The sequence below is a fragment of the Mercenaria mercenaria genome, chromosome 16 (assembly GCF_021730395.1).
Source record: "Mercenaria mercenaria strain notata chromosome 16, MADL_Memer_1, whole genome shotgun sequence".
NCBI lineage: Eukaryota > Metazoa > Mollusca > Bivalvia > Venerida > Veneridae > Mercenaria > Mercenaria mercenaria.
The window spans coordinates 4,269,813-4,287,370 of record NC_069376.1 but is presented as its reverse complement, the minus strand read 5'-3'; the positions used below and the strand labels follow the sequence as shown (position 1 = coordinate 4,287,370).

Sequence of the window (17,558 nt, the reverse complement as noted above, 5' to 3'; positions counted from 1 at the left end):
TCAAGCGCATGATCCTTCATATTATTTGCTGAATTTTCTAGGTATTTTCAGAAGTTTTGAAAATCAGAGTTTAATCAAATATTATTTTGTGTTAAAAATATTAATCCGAACGTGCAGAACTACATGTACCTAAATGTCGTACAGTAAACCGCGAAAATACGATAACATGAGTCTATTGCGCGATATAATGAGCTTCTGCCGACTGCGACAGCACTGAAACAGCAGTGCGATAGCACGGCAACACGATACCACAGGCTCGAAATAATGTCATAACACGATCTTAACCGTGCAGTCTGATCTTAATCCACACTGTTCACCAAATATCTTTTTGGTAAGCACTCCTTTTAACAGTTAATGGTACTATGCAAACTGAAAAATGGCCATTTTAAATTTTTCATCAGAAATTTAGCGGGGTTAAGATCGTGTTATGACATTATTTCGAGCCTGTGGTATCGTGTTGCCGTGCTATCGCACTGCTGTTTCAGTGCTGTCGCAGTCGGCAGAAGCTCATTATATCGCGCAATAGACTCATGTTATCGTATTTTCGCGGTTTACTGTACGACATTTAGGTACATGTAGTTCTGCACGTTCGGATTAATATTTTTAACACAAAATAATATTTGATTAAACTCTGATTTTCAAAACTTCTGAAAATACCTAGAAAATTCAGCAAATAATATGAAGGATCATGCGCTTGACATTTTGCTAGACAGATTTGACAAATATGGACCGCATGCAATTTTTCATAATGAGATACTTTGGAAAATTCACATTTTTCATATAGAAAGTTTTCTACAAAGTTAATTTTAATGAAAATTCTTACAGTTGTAAATAGACACATGGTCTATAATGTGGTGAACATAAATGTAAATGTCCGTGTGCATATCTTTATTATATTTGTCCATGATTAAAATGAACCGCACTTTTCATGCTAATTTTAAGACAATTTGTATTAATTATCTAACATGTCAGATGTTTTGTTATCGTTTTTCAACTTAAGAATGAAAGGAATAGTGCCTTTGTAATAAATTTACTGACAAGCTGTTATTAAATCATAAAACGCCGAATCTAGGCTTTATTCTACGTTTTACGGCTAAATGTCGTTACGCAATCACTTCCGGTTAACCAAACGTGCAGAACTTCCTTAATATCATGTCATTTCGTTACAGTAAGACATGTACATTAACAATAACATAGTAAGTTAGTGTTACAGACCTAGAAATTCAACGATTCAGCAAAAGAGAGTTTTGTCTAGGAATCTGTGGGAATATTATCATGTGTACCTTATCTAAAGTTACGTTTTGTTTCGTCAAAACCACTTCCAGATAATAAAGTTGTAAAGCAAACGGTCGGCATTTTTTCTAAATGCAACATAATTATGGCCCCAAAAAGTGGCCCTCACACAATTTTTGTATTCCCATTTCCTCCCCTTGCAGATTGCAATCTCAGAGTTTTAGGAGTTTTAAATAATTTAGAATTAGCTCTTGTTTTAATTATCAAGTTAAATAAAATATTCTGGAACTCGTCACTGATATGAGTTTTTACAAATAAATCACATTTCTGTTTTAAAGTTCGTCAGAGGCTATATACTGAGCCGGATGTAAACAACCCTAGCAGACGTCACACAAGACCCGCACGTTACGTTTCTCGCCATTTTGTACATGGTTCAGACGAGTGTACAGGACATTATCTCTGCTGGGAACCATTTAATAATTGTCATAAAATCAGCTCTTGACCTCGTTGATTTGAACGCCCGTTCATTGAAGTTTGATTATAAACACATTTTTCTCACCTACTGAGGTACAGGCCTTTACGCAAGCTGACGTCTGCAAAAACAAAGTAGAGGCGGGAAACGTAACGTGCAGATTTAACGTAACGTCTGCTACCGTAATTTTTTATCTGGCTCAATATCATACATGTACCTCCTCACAAACTTGAAAATGAATTTTTCATATCATTTGAGTGTTTCTGTTCCATCTTGAATTGTCGTTCGTTTGGTTTCCCGGCATTTCCGGGCGTACGCCGATGTTCGCCGGTCTAGAGAGATAGGCCAAGCGGCAAAACATATATATTGATATAAAATCGGTTAAACAACTTAAACATTGGAAATATTTTGCCAACTTTTTTTTGACAAGGCCTAATAGAAAATCATAATAAATTAGAATTTCGTCTTTTCTTTATTTGCTGCACACGTAGCTGGCGAACGCCGAAGCGTTCATTTATCAATATGAAATAAGGCAAAGCCTCAAAGCCAGCTCAAAGAAATCAGGCCTAGCTAAACACATATACATCATTTATATTTAATAAAGAATCTATTCACTACTTATGGTGGTATATTTCTGCCAACCACATATCATTCCTGTAAAAGCGAATATCATACGTTGCAAAAGTTATGAGAAGCCGGTGTCACAGTGACGTCATGGCCTATTTTTACCACGTTTCCTTGGCTTTATGCTTTGAACACTAATTTTTCAAAAGTGAAACTTCGCTCGAAACAATTGACATTTAGTGTCATACCTGTTATAGCGAATATCATAGGCCTACTTTGCAAAATTTACGAGAAGCTGGTGTGATGGTGACGTCACTCACCGCGTTCTCGCACTGACTTTAGGACTTGTTGTTTTGTTTGTAGGGCTGGGATGATTTCAAAATTATGAAACGAGTTTAACTTTGGGGGGGGGGGGGGGGCAAACCTTTTTCGACCGGGGGGGGGGGGGAGGGGGGGGGGGGTGCGGCAAGGTATCCCCAGTGCATTATTCATGACAAAGCCTCAAAGCCTTGTACAGGGGCCAAAGGCCCAATCAAGCCTCTATGTTTTAGCAATCATTGACTTATTCTGATGATACACATACGACTAGGCACTGAACTGTCTTAATCAGTCATATTATGTATTTTATGTATTGTTCTAATTAAGTGTGCTATTTTTTTACGTTCTTCTGTTGAAGCCCTGGACATACAATCAATTAAAGTAGTGCTGCATTTGTCTAATTGTGATATAAAGTTGTGGAAATATCATTTCCCTTTAATGGACACTGAAAAACAAGAAAATACATAACGTTAACATGCTAAACAGGCTTAAGAGTTACATAGATTTTGCAGGCGCTCAAACCGGAACTGTAGTGGTTGCGCTCAATGATATATTATTTTTATAAAATGTAATCAAACAATCCTTGGCATGGCGCGTACAGATTTCAGTACTCACACTACGGAAAGAGACAAGTCAGAATACAAGGGAAGGCAAATTAGAAATCAGGTTGAAAAGAATTATATGATGCTAAGTAAATGTTATATTAGACTGCAAGTTATATCTCTTTTCCAAAATATTGGGGGGGGGGGGGGGGCAATCTATAGTTTGCCCCCCCCCCCTCTCCTAGCTTTGGGGGGCCTGGCCCCCGCTGCTCCTACGCCTATGTAATCTTATCACGACAGGCAAATCCGAGACTATTGATTTTGTTGATGTCCTAGTGCATAACATCTCTTTTTTATATGAATATTGCCCTTGTACAAATGAATATTGCTCTTGTCCAGACGGATATTACCCTTGCTGGATATTTGTGGAAACAATAAGTAGTAACCAAATCCTTGGAAAGTGTTTAGTAATAACACAAGTCAAAACTCGGTGACATGTTTTTATTTTCATGTATTTATACTATTTCAATAAATTGCACAATTCTGATTTATATTATTTATCAAAATATGTGTTACACAGAAAACCTACACTAGGTAATGCATTAAAAATATTAATGACATAAAAAAATGAAATAAAATACTCAAGTATGGGCATATACTTCATGAACTATGATTAAAGGTTATTAGCTTTGTATCGGGGAATATGCACGGGTTCTTCAGTACTCTAGGAGCGCAATATTCTTCCGCGAACGAGAACGAGTGCATATTTCCCATTACAAAGATAGTAATATTTTAATTACATATACACCTACACGTACAAATATCATATAAATATCATAAATATGTTTAATAGCCTGAATAGTATTGACAATACTTGACTAAACAGAAAATTATAGTGCAACAACACACACGCACCCGATATGAAATTCAGGCGTCAGTGTATGGAAAAATATTGGCGTTTCCGGTACCAGTGTAACTTAAGGTAGTTCTGCACTTCTGGATCGATTTTTTTTAAAGAAAATTCAGCAAATAACAAAGATAGGATCGTGTGCTTGATTTTTTGCTAGACTGTTTTGAAATATTTGGACCTCACGAATTTTGTCATAATGGAAATCTATGGGAAAATCACAACTTTTGTAACATTTTCGCAAATAGATTTTTTTCTGAAAAACATTTATAAATTTTAATAAAACTTTTCATTAACGGTAAATAAACATATGACCTATAATATGGTGAAATAAAATGTATAAGCCCGTGTGCTTACTTTTGAGATATTTGGCCATGATTAATGTGAACTGCATATGATATTTTAACTTTAGAAAGATAGTAAAGCCCTCTACAGACGGTAGGTTTTTGTTGTACAACACTAATTATCTCAAAGATGTACAATTTTGAAATTGTACATTTTTCACATACAGACAGTATTCCATTCCTATATAAATCAGAGATTTTCCTAGTAAACATAGTACATCAGGTACTGAAAAGAATGTAACTATTAATAATAAAAAATAATATTCACCTTTTTATGTCCCATGAATTTGATTATGCAGGACACAAATGAGCCACGCCATGAGAAAACCAACATAGTAACTTTGTGACCAGCATGGATGCAGACCATGGCATCCTGTGCATCAGCGCAGTCTGGTCAGGATCAATGATGTTTGCTTTCAAAGTCTGTTGCAGTTAGAGAAACCGTTAGCGAACAGAATGGACCAGACTGCATGGATGCTGGTCGGAAATGCACTGTGTTGGTTTTCGCATGGCGTGGCTCATTTAACTTTTCGGTGTCATACTTTTTCCAATATGCATTAGAAGCCATTTTATATTCAGATTTGTGTTTATTTTTTAGGCAATTGTTTCTGGAATTTCATTCACTTGCCTCTTATCAACTAATTATTTACCAATTTGTTGCTTGTCAATGTGGGTGGTACGTAAGGCAAAACTTACGAAATAGAACATGTCCTAATCATTAAGTCAAGACTTAAGGGGATTACTTAAATTTACACTGTGCCATGTCTTTGGAACATGGTGGGGGATAGAGTGAGGTTGGGTGCGCACTATAAACCGGTTTAAGCTCCCCAGTGGTGTTTTTGCCACTGACCGTTCCAAGGCGGTGCCCCACTGTGTTCCTTTGTTTGTTCGTTTTGTCCTTATGTGTTGACTTTGTGTGCGCGCGTGTGTGTGTGTTGTTCGTTTCGTCCTTATGTGTTGACTTTGTGTGCGCGCGTGTGTGTGTGTTGTTCGTTTCGTCCTTATGTGTTGACTTTGTGTGCGCGCGTGTGTGTGTGTTGTTCGTTTCGTCCTTATGTGTTGACTTTGTGTGCGCGCGTGTTGTTCGTTTCGTCCTTATGTGTTGACTTTGTGTGCGCGCGTGTGTGTGTGTTGTTCGTTTCGTCCTTATGTGTTGACTTTGTGTGCGCGCGTGTGTGTGTGTTGTTCGTTTCGTCCTTATGTGTTGACTTTGTGTGCGCGCGTGTTGTTCGTTTCGTCCTTATGTGTTGACTTTGTGTGCGCGCGTGTGTGTGTGTTGTTCGTTTCGTCCTTATGTGTTGACTTTGTGTGCACGTGTGTGTGTGTGTGTTGTTCGTTTCGTCCTTATGTGTTGGCTTTGAGTGTGTGTGTGTGTGTGTGTGTGTGTGTGTGGTGCACGCGTTTGCGTGCTGGGGGTTTCGTTTTGAGGAGGCTGCGCTTTTGGTGCGTGGCATTCCCTGTTTGATATTTTTCTTAGTTTTTTTAAGATTTACGAAATCACGGAATAGCATCATACACACGATAATATTTGGCTGTACATCTTGAATTTAATTAGTGTTGTACAACAAAAACCTACCGTCTGTTTAATAAATTAACTCACATATTACCATTAATTCATGACTGATTTTCATTCCCGTACGTCAAATTCAGGTTTTATTCTATGTTTTCCGGCTAAATGACGTTACGCCATCACTTCCGGTTTACCAAACGTGCAGAACTCCCTTAACAGGGAGCAGAAACGAGTATGTAATAATATTTATAATTAATTATGAAACTGATTTTGCACAGCCATGATAAGATAAAACCAATTTGTACACTATCAATAAACCGAAAGAATTCAATTTATCATTTAATCATAATGTTTTTTTTGTGTGTTGTTGGTCAACACTTGCACTATATATAAGCTCAGGACTGGGTAGCCAAATTATACCTTATGCCTTCATTGCTTGTAGTACCAAGTTGTTTCTTTTGCTTCTGCTTTGATACGGTGAACGGCTTTCAGCAGCGCAGAACACCGTTTACAGCGTCTAATTTTTATGTGATAAAAGATTTTGATTAAAAATGCCTTTAGTTATAGAACTCGTTGATTAAACAATATTATGTTTGGCAAGAGCTCGAATGCTATTATTCAACTTTACCCGTCCAATAACAACTACTGAAACTGCACTCATTTGATACCATTTTCATCACTAATATAGACAAAGCAAGTTTAAGAGAAGAGCCGTTTACCTATGTTGGCAGAACTTGTGGCCCGACCCTATTGCTATAATTCAATTGATTGTTAATATCTATATGTTGATGTAATGATATACATGCATGTATTATAAGCAATAAAATATGTTTAAACTAGACAAAGCAAATGTTATGAGAAAACAATTTTCACCGTCAATAAAGCAATATACATCAGACGACAATCTTATATTACAGTATATAGAACAAGACGTATGAAATGATACAACTTTTTATCATTTACCTATAAAACTTCTGTCAAAAATATCGCTTGTATTTCACAATATTATATGAGCAACCAGAAAATATCCGTATTGTACCTTTTGTATTGTATGTTGCCACAGCACTTTCATTTAATATGCATGGACTGACAGTTAAAAATAGCACATATAAAAACGTCACTCAGTTCTATTTTAACGTCAATAAACATTGAAGATTTCGTTCGATAACAAAACAGTAAACAAAAAGTGTGATGTATATAGTAAAAGGGTCATTCGGAGCTCGATCTGCATAATCTGTGATTTTGTATTCGTCTATATTCGGCTCTAGTGGCTTTTACAAGGTTGGATAACACTCGGTGCGAAATCAAGTGTAGTAAAATGGTCACCATATACAATATTCAATGTACGTAATAAAGCTAATCCGCGGGTAAAAAAAAAGGAAACAAACTTTACTATTTCTCTTGAAATAAGTATTTTAACAAGAGCTGTCACAGGAGACAGCGCGCTCGACCATTTCGATGCTGGATAGTAAAAAATCAACTCAAATATCCTTAATTAATACCAGGAAGCGAAATGTCAAAATACACCTAAATAATACGATTTAACATGCATGTTGTACTACAGAAGAGTGGTCACGGGTCTTGATTTTTTCCTACGGCCAGTAATAAGAAAGATACAATATAGGCTATTTACAGTAACAACAAAGGAAGTAATTCTAAACTAGGGACCAGATTCTTTTGCATAACACTCCGTCTGGTGATGCTGAACAAATGTGCTTAGTTTTATCAAAATCTATCCATGCATGAAGAAGAAATGCTCCTCCGCAAAAAAGAATTCTTGTATCTGACATTTGGCCTCTAAATGTGACCTTGACCTTAAACATAGAGACCTAGTTCTTGCGCATGGCACCCAGACTTATCGAGGTGAAAATTCGTGCCAATTAACATCAAAATCCCTCCATGTATAAAGAAAAATGCTCCGGACAAAGATGTAATTCTTGTGTCTTTTGACCTATAAGACTTGGCGTTACTTTGACCTTAGACCTGGGGACCTGGTTTATGTGCATGACATTCCATCTCATAATTGTGACAATTGTGCAAAGTAGCATCAAAGTCCCTCCATGCATGAAGAAGAAATGCTCCGGACAAAGTCATTACTGAAACAGACCTTTGACCTCTACTTGCGACCTCGACCTAAGGACCAACTTCTTATGCATGACACTCCGTCTCATGTTAGTGAATATTTGCGCCATGTAACATCAAAATGCCTCCATGTATAAAGAAGAAATGCTCCGGACAAAGTAGTCATTCTTGTATTCTATGACCTATAAGTGTAATTTTGACCTATGACCTACAGACCTGGTTTCTACGCATGACATTCCGTCACATAATTGTGAACAATTGTGCAAAGTAACATCAAAATCCCTCCATGCATGAAAAAGAAATGCTCCGGACAAAAGTCATTACTGAATTTGACCTTTGACCTCTAAGTGAGACCTTGACCTTAGACCTAGGGACCTGCTTTTTATGCATGACACTTCGTCTCATGTTGGTGAACATTTGTGCCTTGTAACATCAAAATCCCTTCATGGATAAAGAAGAAATGCTCCGGACAAAGTTATTGTTGAATTTGACCTTTAAGTGAAATCTTGATCTTAGACCAAGGGACCTGCTTATTTAAGAAAATTTTTTATAGCAAAACAGTGCTTTATCACTATTTATACACGATGGGCGGTTATACGTCGGGCGTAATAATTTCACGAGGGCGCAGCCAGAGTGAAATTATTTCGGACGACGTATAACCGCCCGAGTGTATAAATAGTGATAAAGTACTGTTTTGCTATAAATTATTTCGATTCTAATATGTTCTTTATTGTAAAGTTTATATCAAATATGATGGAACTGTTTCTTCGCGCAAGCATGGCGCCAATAGTAGGTATTTGGTAAAACACGCCAAGACCGGAAACGGTAATACGTCTTGCGGCAGAATTCAGTTCAAGCGAAAATTATTACGAATTATTCAGCATATCGAATAACTAATTTAGTATGTGTATAAATTAATCAAAACATTTGCGCAATGTGACATTTCGTTTAAAACAAGTTATTAAGTAAAATATTTCATGAAATTTGAAAGTGATATTTCTTGATGCGTACATGGCGCTAAATATCACGTTGATGTTACGTCAACATAACATCGTTGTGATGATTAAAGCATTGTTAGACATATTAGAATATGCATTACACTTCGTCTCATGTTGGTGAAAATGTGTGCCATGTAACATTAAAAGTCCCTCCATGTATAAAGAAGAAATGCTTCGGTCAAAGTCGTCATTCTTGTATCATTAAGACCTATAAGTGTCAATTTGATCTGAGATCTTTTTTATTTTATTTTTTATTTTAAAAACAAAGTCATTATTGAATTTGACCTTTGACGTCTAAGTCAGACCTTGACCATAGACCTAGGGACCAGGTTCTTATGCATGACACTACGTCTCATGTTGGTGAACATTTGTACCAAGTAACATAAAAATTCCTCCATGCATGAAGAAGAAATGCTCCAGTCAAAGTTTGTGGACGCCGCTCGCCCGCCCGCCAGGAGCGTTTCCATAATACGTAACGTTATTTAAAAGAGCGTATAAAAGGATTGCTTAAGTATGCATGGCAAAGTTACAGCCTGGACAAGCTCTATAATACCTTTGAGTTCGGAACCCGAGATTTCCGTCTCATAGAGGTGAACATTTTACGCCAAAGAAAAAGTGCCAGACTGACACAAATTACGCCCGACTAAATATTCAATTACGTAAATTCAAGGGCCATAATCCAAGAGTGTCAGGATGGATTAGGGTGGTTTAAAGTCTAACTTAGCCAAGATATTATGCCGAAAAAACATTGTCGTTAAGTTTTGTGAAGATCGGGTGTAAACTGACTTAGAGGGCGGACATGGCTTAAGTCGCAGTTTTTTTTTCTAATTAATCAAGAGCCATGATAATCCAACAGTGCCTACAGCGCTTTTGGTTGTTATCGAACTTGGCCAAGACATCATGCCCACACACTTTGTCAACAATTTGGTGAAGATCGGATGAAAACTCTTCGACTCAGAAAGCGCACAAGGCTAAATTGGTAGTTTTTCGAACTTGGCTGTGATATTATGCTCACAAACATTGTTTGCAAGTTTCTTAGAGATCGGACATGCTTTTTGATGCCATTTTGGTCAAATATTTAAATGCCGCTTTCTCAATTTTTAATTTGATTTTGAAAATTCTTTCACTACCTTAAATGATTTAAGAAATCCCAGCGGTTGAAATTAACATACAAACAACATAACAACCTTTAATTCTATTATATTAGTAACTTAAATGGGGAGATAATTCATGAAATATTCGTGCAAGAGTTATGGCCCTTGTGTCATGGTGTCAGGTCAGTGATGACGTGGAACAGCTATTGCTCATATTATAAAGTAACAAGGCAGTCTGAAAGACAGCTTAATTCCCCGCCACTGCTATGGATAGTGAAAGGGTAAACCTTTGATTTTAGCTGTGACCTTGACCTTGAACTGACATGGCTGACTCATAAATTCTGCACAACGTCTTGATGAGGTGATCATTTGACCCAAGTTTCATGAAAATCCTTCAAGGGGTTAAGGAGATACAGAGTGGACACAAAATGGAAGGCTCAAACCTTCGACCCTTAGTTGTGACTTTGACCTTGAGCTGGCATGGTTGACTCATAATTTCTGCACATCGTTTTGATGAGGTAATCATTTTACCCAAGTTTTAAAAAATTCTTTCAAGGGGTTTAGGAGATATAGAGCGGACAATGGAAGGCTCAAACCTTTGACCTTCAGTTGTTACCTTGACATTGAGCCGACTTGGCTGACTCATAAGTTCTGCACATCGCCTTGATGAGGTGATCGTTTGACCCAAGTTTTATAAAATTCCTTCAAGGGGTTTATGAGATATAGAGCGGATACAAAATAGAAGGCTCAAACCTTTGACCTTGAGTTGTGAACTTGACCTTGAGAGGACATAGCTGACTCATAAATTCTGCACATTGTCTTGATGAGGTGATCATTTGACCCAAGTTTTATGAAAATCCTTCAAGGAGTTTAGAAGAAATAAAGCGGACACGAAATGAAAGGCTCAAAACCTTTGACCCTAAGTTGTGACCTTGAACTTGAGCCGGCATGGCTGATTCATTAATTCTGCACATCGTCTTGATGAGGTGATCATTTGACCCAAGTTTCATAAAATTCCTTCAAGGGGTTTATGAGATATAGAGCGGACACAAAATGGCAGGCTCAAACCTTTGATCTTGAGTTGTGACATTGACCTTGAACCGACAAGGCTGACTCATGGGTTCTGCACATCATCTTGATGAGGTGATCATTTGACCCAAGTTTCATGAAAATCCTTCAAGGGGTTTAGGAGATATGGAGCGGACTCGAAGTGTTACGGACAGACGGACGGAAGGACAGAAGGAGGCCATTCCTATAACCCCCGGGGGATTAATAATCCAGATATGTCAAATTACACCTAACAATTGGAAGTACCATCCATGTTGTACCACATAAAAGTGGTCTCGTTTTTTTCCTACAACCAATAGTAAAAATGTTGCAAAAAAGCTATTTATAGTATCATTAAAGGGAAAATATTCAATTAAAAGAAATGTAAGTGAACAGAAAAGAGATCTGCGAAAGGAAAACAAAAATTAATGAAAACCAAGACCATGGCAATGGTGAGCAATACACACATATGACCTTTCACCTCTGACCTTGACCTTGAAGCGGGCCATCCGAAACATGCGCACTGCAAGTTATCTTGATGTGATGAACATTTGTGTCAAGTATCTTCAAAATCCTTCAAGGTGTTAAAAAGTTAGAGATCAGACACAAAATATCATCCCATGACTTTTGATCCCCAAGTGTGACCTTGACCATGACCTAGCGCAGTTTGAACATGGGTTCTGCACATCGCCTTGGCGAGTTAAACATTTGGTGTTAATATAATGGAATTATGTAAAGGGGTTCAAAAGATATGGACCGGACACGAAATATCACCCCATGACCTTTGATCCCAAAGTGTGACATTGACCATGACCCAACGCAGTTGGAACATGGGTTCTGCACATCGCCTTGGTGAGTTTAACATTTGTTGTTAATATAATGGAAATATGTCAAGGGGTTCAAAAAATATGGAACGGACACGAAATATCACCCCATGACCTTTGATCCCCAAGTGTGACCTTGACCATGACCCAGCACAGTTGGAATATGGGTTCTGCACATCGCCTTGGTGAGTTTAACATTTGTTGTTAATATAATGGAAATATGTTAATGGGTTCAAAAGATATGGACCGGGCACGATTTTGTTACGGACGGACGGACGGAAGGAAGGAAGGACAAGGACGGACGCAGACCGTTCCTATAATCCCTCCGTCACGGCGGGGGATTAAAAATCTTGTCCGAGATTTCTTAAGGCTATCATTCTGGAGCCGGTTGTTCGAAACTTTAACAGTTGATTAAGCTAACAGCCGATTAACTTTTAGATTAATATTTTTACACTTTAGAAAACTTAGCAAAGTAGGACTTAAGGTTTATAAACAATAAATGTCTTTACAGTAAAATTAAAACATCAATCAATATTTAACATGAGATTAGTTTAACAGGCTGTTAAAGTTTCGAACAACTGGGCCCTGATCAAGTTTCGTTGAAATTTAGTCAAAATTCATGGAGACTGATAACGACGGGTGCTGGACGATCACATTTTGTGCTCTCAAGTGAGCAAATAACGTGTCATTATGGGTATACAGACACTAAATAGCCTGAGCACCTATGAAAAAATGGTATAATCGCATAATGGCGGATTCAAATAGTTCTCAGTTCTTTTTGCTGTAAGAATGATTTCTCCTTGAAATCATTGCCATATATTGGTTGAAATCATATTGCATGCCTATACTTGACATACTGATAGCATTTGCATGTTGAAAAATGACTCCAAACTGATTTAACATGTGAAATTTATTCATACACCCCTACCCTAAATTGTGATTGTCATTTCAGTGTAAAAATTACGGTGTGTTCGTTTGACCAGAAATATTTTTCTTGCATCAAATATGACCCCTACTTTTCTTTGGATATTTTTACAGTATAAATGTTGCTCTACAAGAAAATGTAAGTTAAAAAAATTTAAAATGGGTCTAGGTGTGTATTGCAACATTGTGAAAACATGTCATTTTATATAGAATATATAGTGCTGGCTGTTTAGTGTGTTATAACCTTGTAACGTGTCATTGTAACAAGGTTACGATCAAAACAGCATTAAACTATCATGTCTTCTGTTTACAAGCAATCAACATAAACATTACTGGAAAAACTCAAAACAATTCAAATATAATACAAATTACATAAGGCAAACATACCATACACCTACCATAGTCTATCAAATATATATACACATCGTCCTATACAAATAGACTTACATGAAATCTAATATTTGTAAGCTTATGTTTTGTACATAGTCCAAAGTCCCCTTTTCTTGTTATACCAAATTTGGAAACGTTTTATGAAAGAAAAATAGAAAATGGAGCATCTGGAAATTTAATTATGTTTCCAATTAATTCTACATATTTTTATGATTTATTTGAAATAGTGGAAATCTTGTCCGAGATTTCATCAAGGTTAACATTCTGACCTTTAAAAGTTGTTGACACCAGACGAGAATGGACGATCGCAATAGCTGACTTTAAGCAATTTATGCTCTCAGATGTGCAAATACTAATACCAAAGTTTAGATCAAAACAACATTTTTATACTATTAATATATACTCTTTTCATAAACAAACAATAAACATAACTAGTAAAACTCAAAAAAAGTTCATATATAAAACAAAATAGCTAAAGCTTCAGACAATATATTTACCATATTCTATCAACTGTATATACACAAGGCAACTGCTATAATTCACATAGCAAACAAATATCTTCCTTAAACAAGAGGGTCATGATGACCCTGTATCGCTCACCTGAGTACCATTGCTCAAAATGATATGATCAAGTTTTGACATAGAGCACATAGGCATACACATTAAATATGATCAGGATAAACATTTTCATGTAACAGTCCCTTTTTACCTTGTCAGGGCCAATTTCCATACCAAGTTTGAGGGTCCTAGGCTCAAATGCTAGATTTTTATACTAACATGACTATTCCTTATCCTAGAAGACTTAAGTAATATTTAAAACCAATCTCATATGATGCTGCTGATATATATTCGTTTATATAAAATAAAGGGAGGTAATTTGGCATAAATTCAGTCAAAAGTTATCAACCCTGATTGTCCGAGTTCATCTGATGACACAAATGACATTTCAAATCAGTATCTTCATTGGTTACTGAGATACACCCATTTTAATTTGAAACAAGGCAGTCTGAAGGACAGCTAAATCCCCCGCCACTGCTATGGATAGTGAAAGGGTAAACCTTTGATTTCAGCTGTGACCTTGACCTTGAACTGACATGGCTGACTCGTGAATTATGCACAACGTCTTGATGAGGTGATCATTTGACCCAAGTTTCATGAAAATCCTTCAAGGGGTTTAGGAGATACAGAGCTGAAACATTTGACCTTCAGTTGTGACCTTGACCTTGAGTTGACATGGCTGACTCACGAGTTCTTGATGAGGTGATCATTTGACCCAAGTTTGATGAAAATCCTTCAAGGGGTTTAGGAGATACAGAGTGGACACAAAATGGAAGGCTCAAGCCTTCGACCCTTAGTTGTGACCTTGACCTTGAGCTGGCATGGTTGACTCATAATTTCTGCAAATCTTTTTGATGAGGTAATCATTTTACCCAAGTTTTATAGAATTCCTTCAAGGGGTTTAGCGGACACGAAATGGAAGGCTCAAACCTTTGACCTTCAGTTGTGACCTTGACCTTGAACCAACATGGCTGACTCATAAGTTCTGCATATCGCCTTGATGAGGTGATCGTTTGACCCAAGTTTGATGAAAATCCTTCAAGGAGTTTAGGAGATATAGAGCGGACACAAAATGGAAGGCTCAAACATTTGACCCTAAGTTGTGACCTTGACCTTGAGCCGGCATGACTGACTCATGGGTTCTGCACATCGTCTTGATGAGGTGATCATTTGACCTAAGTTTGATAAAATTTCTTCAAGGGGTTTAGGAGATATAGAGCGGACACAAAATGGAAGGCTCAAACCTTTGACCTTGAGTTGTGACCTTGACCCGACAAGGCTGACCCATGGGTTCTGCACATTGTCTTGATGAGGTGATCATTTGACCCAAGTTTCATGAAAATCCTTCAAGGAGTTTAGAAGATACAGAGCGGACACAAAATGGAAGGCTCAAACCTTTGACCCTAAGTTGTGACCTTGACCTTGAGCCGGCTTGGCTGACTCATGGGTTCTGCACATCGTCTTGATGAGGTGATCATTTGACCCAAGTTTTATAAAATTTCTTCAAGGGGTTTATGAGATATAGAGCGGACACAAAATGGCAGGCTCAAACCTTTGACCTTGAGTTGTGACCTTGATCTTGAACCGACAAGGCTGACTCATGGGTTCTGCACATCGTCTTGATGAGGTGATCATTTGACCTAAGTTTCATGAAAATCCTTCAAGGGATTTAGGAGATATGGACCGGACACGATTTTGTTACGGACGGAAGGACAGACGGAAGGACGGACAGAAGGACGGACGGACGGAAGGACGGACGCAGACCATTCCTATAATCCCTCCGCCACAGCGGGGGATTAACAAAGGGAGGGAATTTGACATAAAATCAGTCCATAGCTATCTACCCTGATTGCCTCAGTCCAACTAAAGACAATAATGAAATTTCAAATGCGTTCTATAAATATTTACCGAGATAAATCCATTTTTATTAAAATCAGGGGAGGTAATCATGCATTGGTATATGCATTTAATAGATACAAAGTACAAACCTATACAACAATATATTAGTAAAGAATTCATATCGATAAATGTTCAGTCAAGGGTTATTTAATATGACTATTTCTTACCGTGGAAGACGTATAACGAATAACGTTTCAAACCAATCTCATTAGAAGCTGCTAAGGTGTAATTACTTATATAAAAAAATAAAGGGAGGTAAATTGTCATAAATTCAGTCAATATGTATCTTCACTGATTGTCCAAGTCCATCTGTTGACATAAATGAAATTTCAGATCAGTATCTTCATTAGTTATGGAGATATACTCATTCTAATTTGAAATAAAGTCAGGTAATTTGACATAAAATCAGTCCATAGTTATCTACCTTGATTGTCTCAGTCCAACTAATGACAATAATGAAATTTCAAGTAAGTCCTATAAGTACTTACTGATATAAATCCATTTTGATTACAATCAGGGGAGGTAATAAGATAAAAAATAACTCTGGAACCTACGATTGGATGATTCACATGATTCGTCACAAAATCCAAGATTTATTGCTGTTGAAGATATTTTGGAAGTTTGAATCAAATCAAACCATAAATGAAGTCTCTATAAGGCTGCAAAAGCCAAAATAGCAAATTTTGGACTTTTTAAGGGCTATAACTCTGGAGCCCATGACGGAATCTGGCCAGCTCAAGAAAGGAACCAAGATCTTATGGTAACACAAATCTGTGCAAGTTTGATTAAATTCAAATCATAAATGAAGCTGCTATTGTGCAGACATTTCAAACGTATGATAATTATGAATAATATATTAATTATACAACAAATAGTAATATTTAATGATGGAAGATGAACAGTTATAATATAACATTCATAATATATTTATAATAATTCTATCAACAAGTAGGTTTAAATGTGTCGTTAAAGCTACTAATAGAAGATGCATATGTTAATTTTAATTGTTAGCATTCATAATCATATTTCTAGTTTTAAAAGAATCTTTAATATACTTTGCAAGATTTAGTAATATACTCTTTTTATTTGTAATAATAAGTTCAATAAATTTGTACATCGATGGTCTATTATAATAATACTTCTTAATGTATTTTCTTATAATATCTATATAACATGGGCATATTAAGGTATTAGATCACTAATAGAGAACCTCCTGTTTGAAGAGTATATTTAATTCCTACCATAAACCTACTTTTACTTCAATTTTTTTTTTTTTTTTTGGGGGGGGGGGGGGGGGGGGGGGCGTAGGTTCAAGCCCTACTGGGACCAATTTTTTTTTCTTTATTTTCCTTTTTTACTAGTAAGTTTTTACTTTTTTCAAGACTTATTATTGATGTTTTGTACAAAAATGGAAAATGATGAATCTTATAAGCGATTTTTGGTGTTCAAAGAGAATTTACTACTTAAACAGAAAGGGATAGAGTTACACATCTTTAAAAATATTGAGTTACGCATGGTGAAAGTTCTCTATTTTGCTTTCACTCTTAGATTATATATTGTGGAAGAAATTTAGGTAGGTTTTACGTCTTCCTTAAGGTTATTTTTAAATGGAGTAAGCAAAATTCAAAACAGAAACACATCATTTGACCTTAATTTTTTCAATGTTGAAGTATGAATTCTGTCTCATTAAATCTGTTTACTTGAGGCACCATAGAAAAAATGATATTAACATTTTTATTTTGTGTTTTATAATTGGTTACCAATGGTTTGATGTTTCTTCTATTGAAATTAATGGTAAAATAAGTTCTCTGCAAACGTTTTGGATAGTGGCTATCACTTTGAAATATACTTC

General features: G+C 36.5%; 1 long non-coding RNA gene across 1 annotated transcript; it reads right to left on the bottom strand.

The window, feature by feature from the left end:
- Positions 1 to 7,847: 7,847 nt before the first annotated feature.
- Positions 7,848 to 16,525, bottom strand: LOC128549437 (uncharacterized). Its single transcript, XR_008367624.1, has 2 exons — positions 11,133 to 16,525; positions 7,848 to 10,660 (listed from the first exon to the last, which is right to left on the bottom strand). It is a non-coding gene; the product is annotated as an uncharacterized LOC128549437 (long non-coding RNA).
- Between the last annotated feature and the right edge of the window lie 1,033 nt (positions 16,526 to 17,558).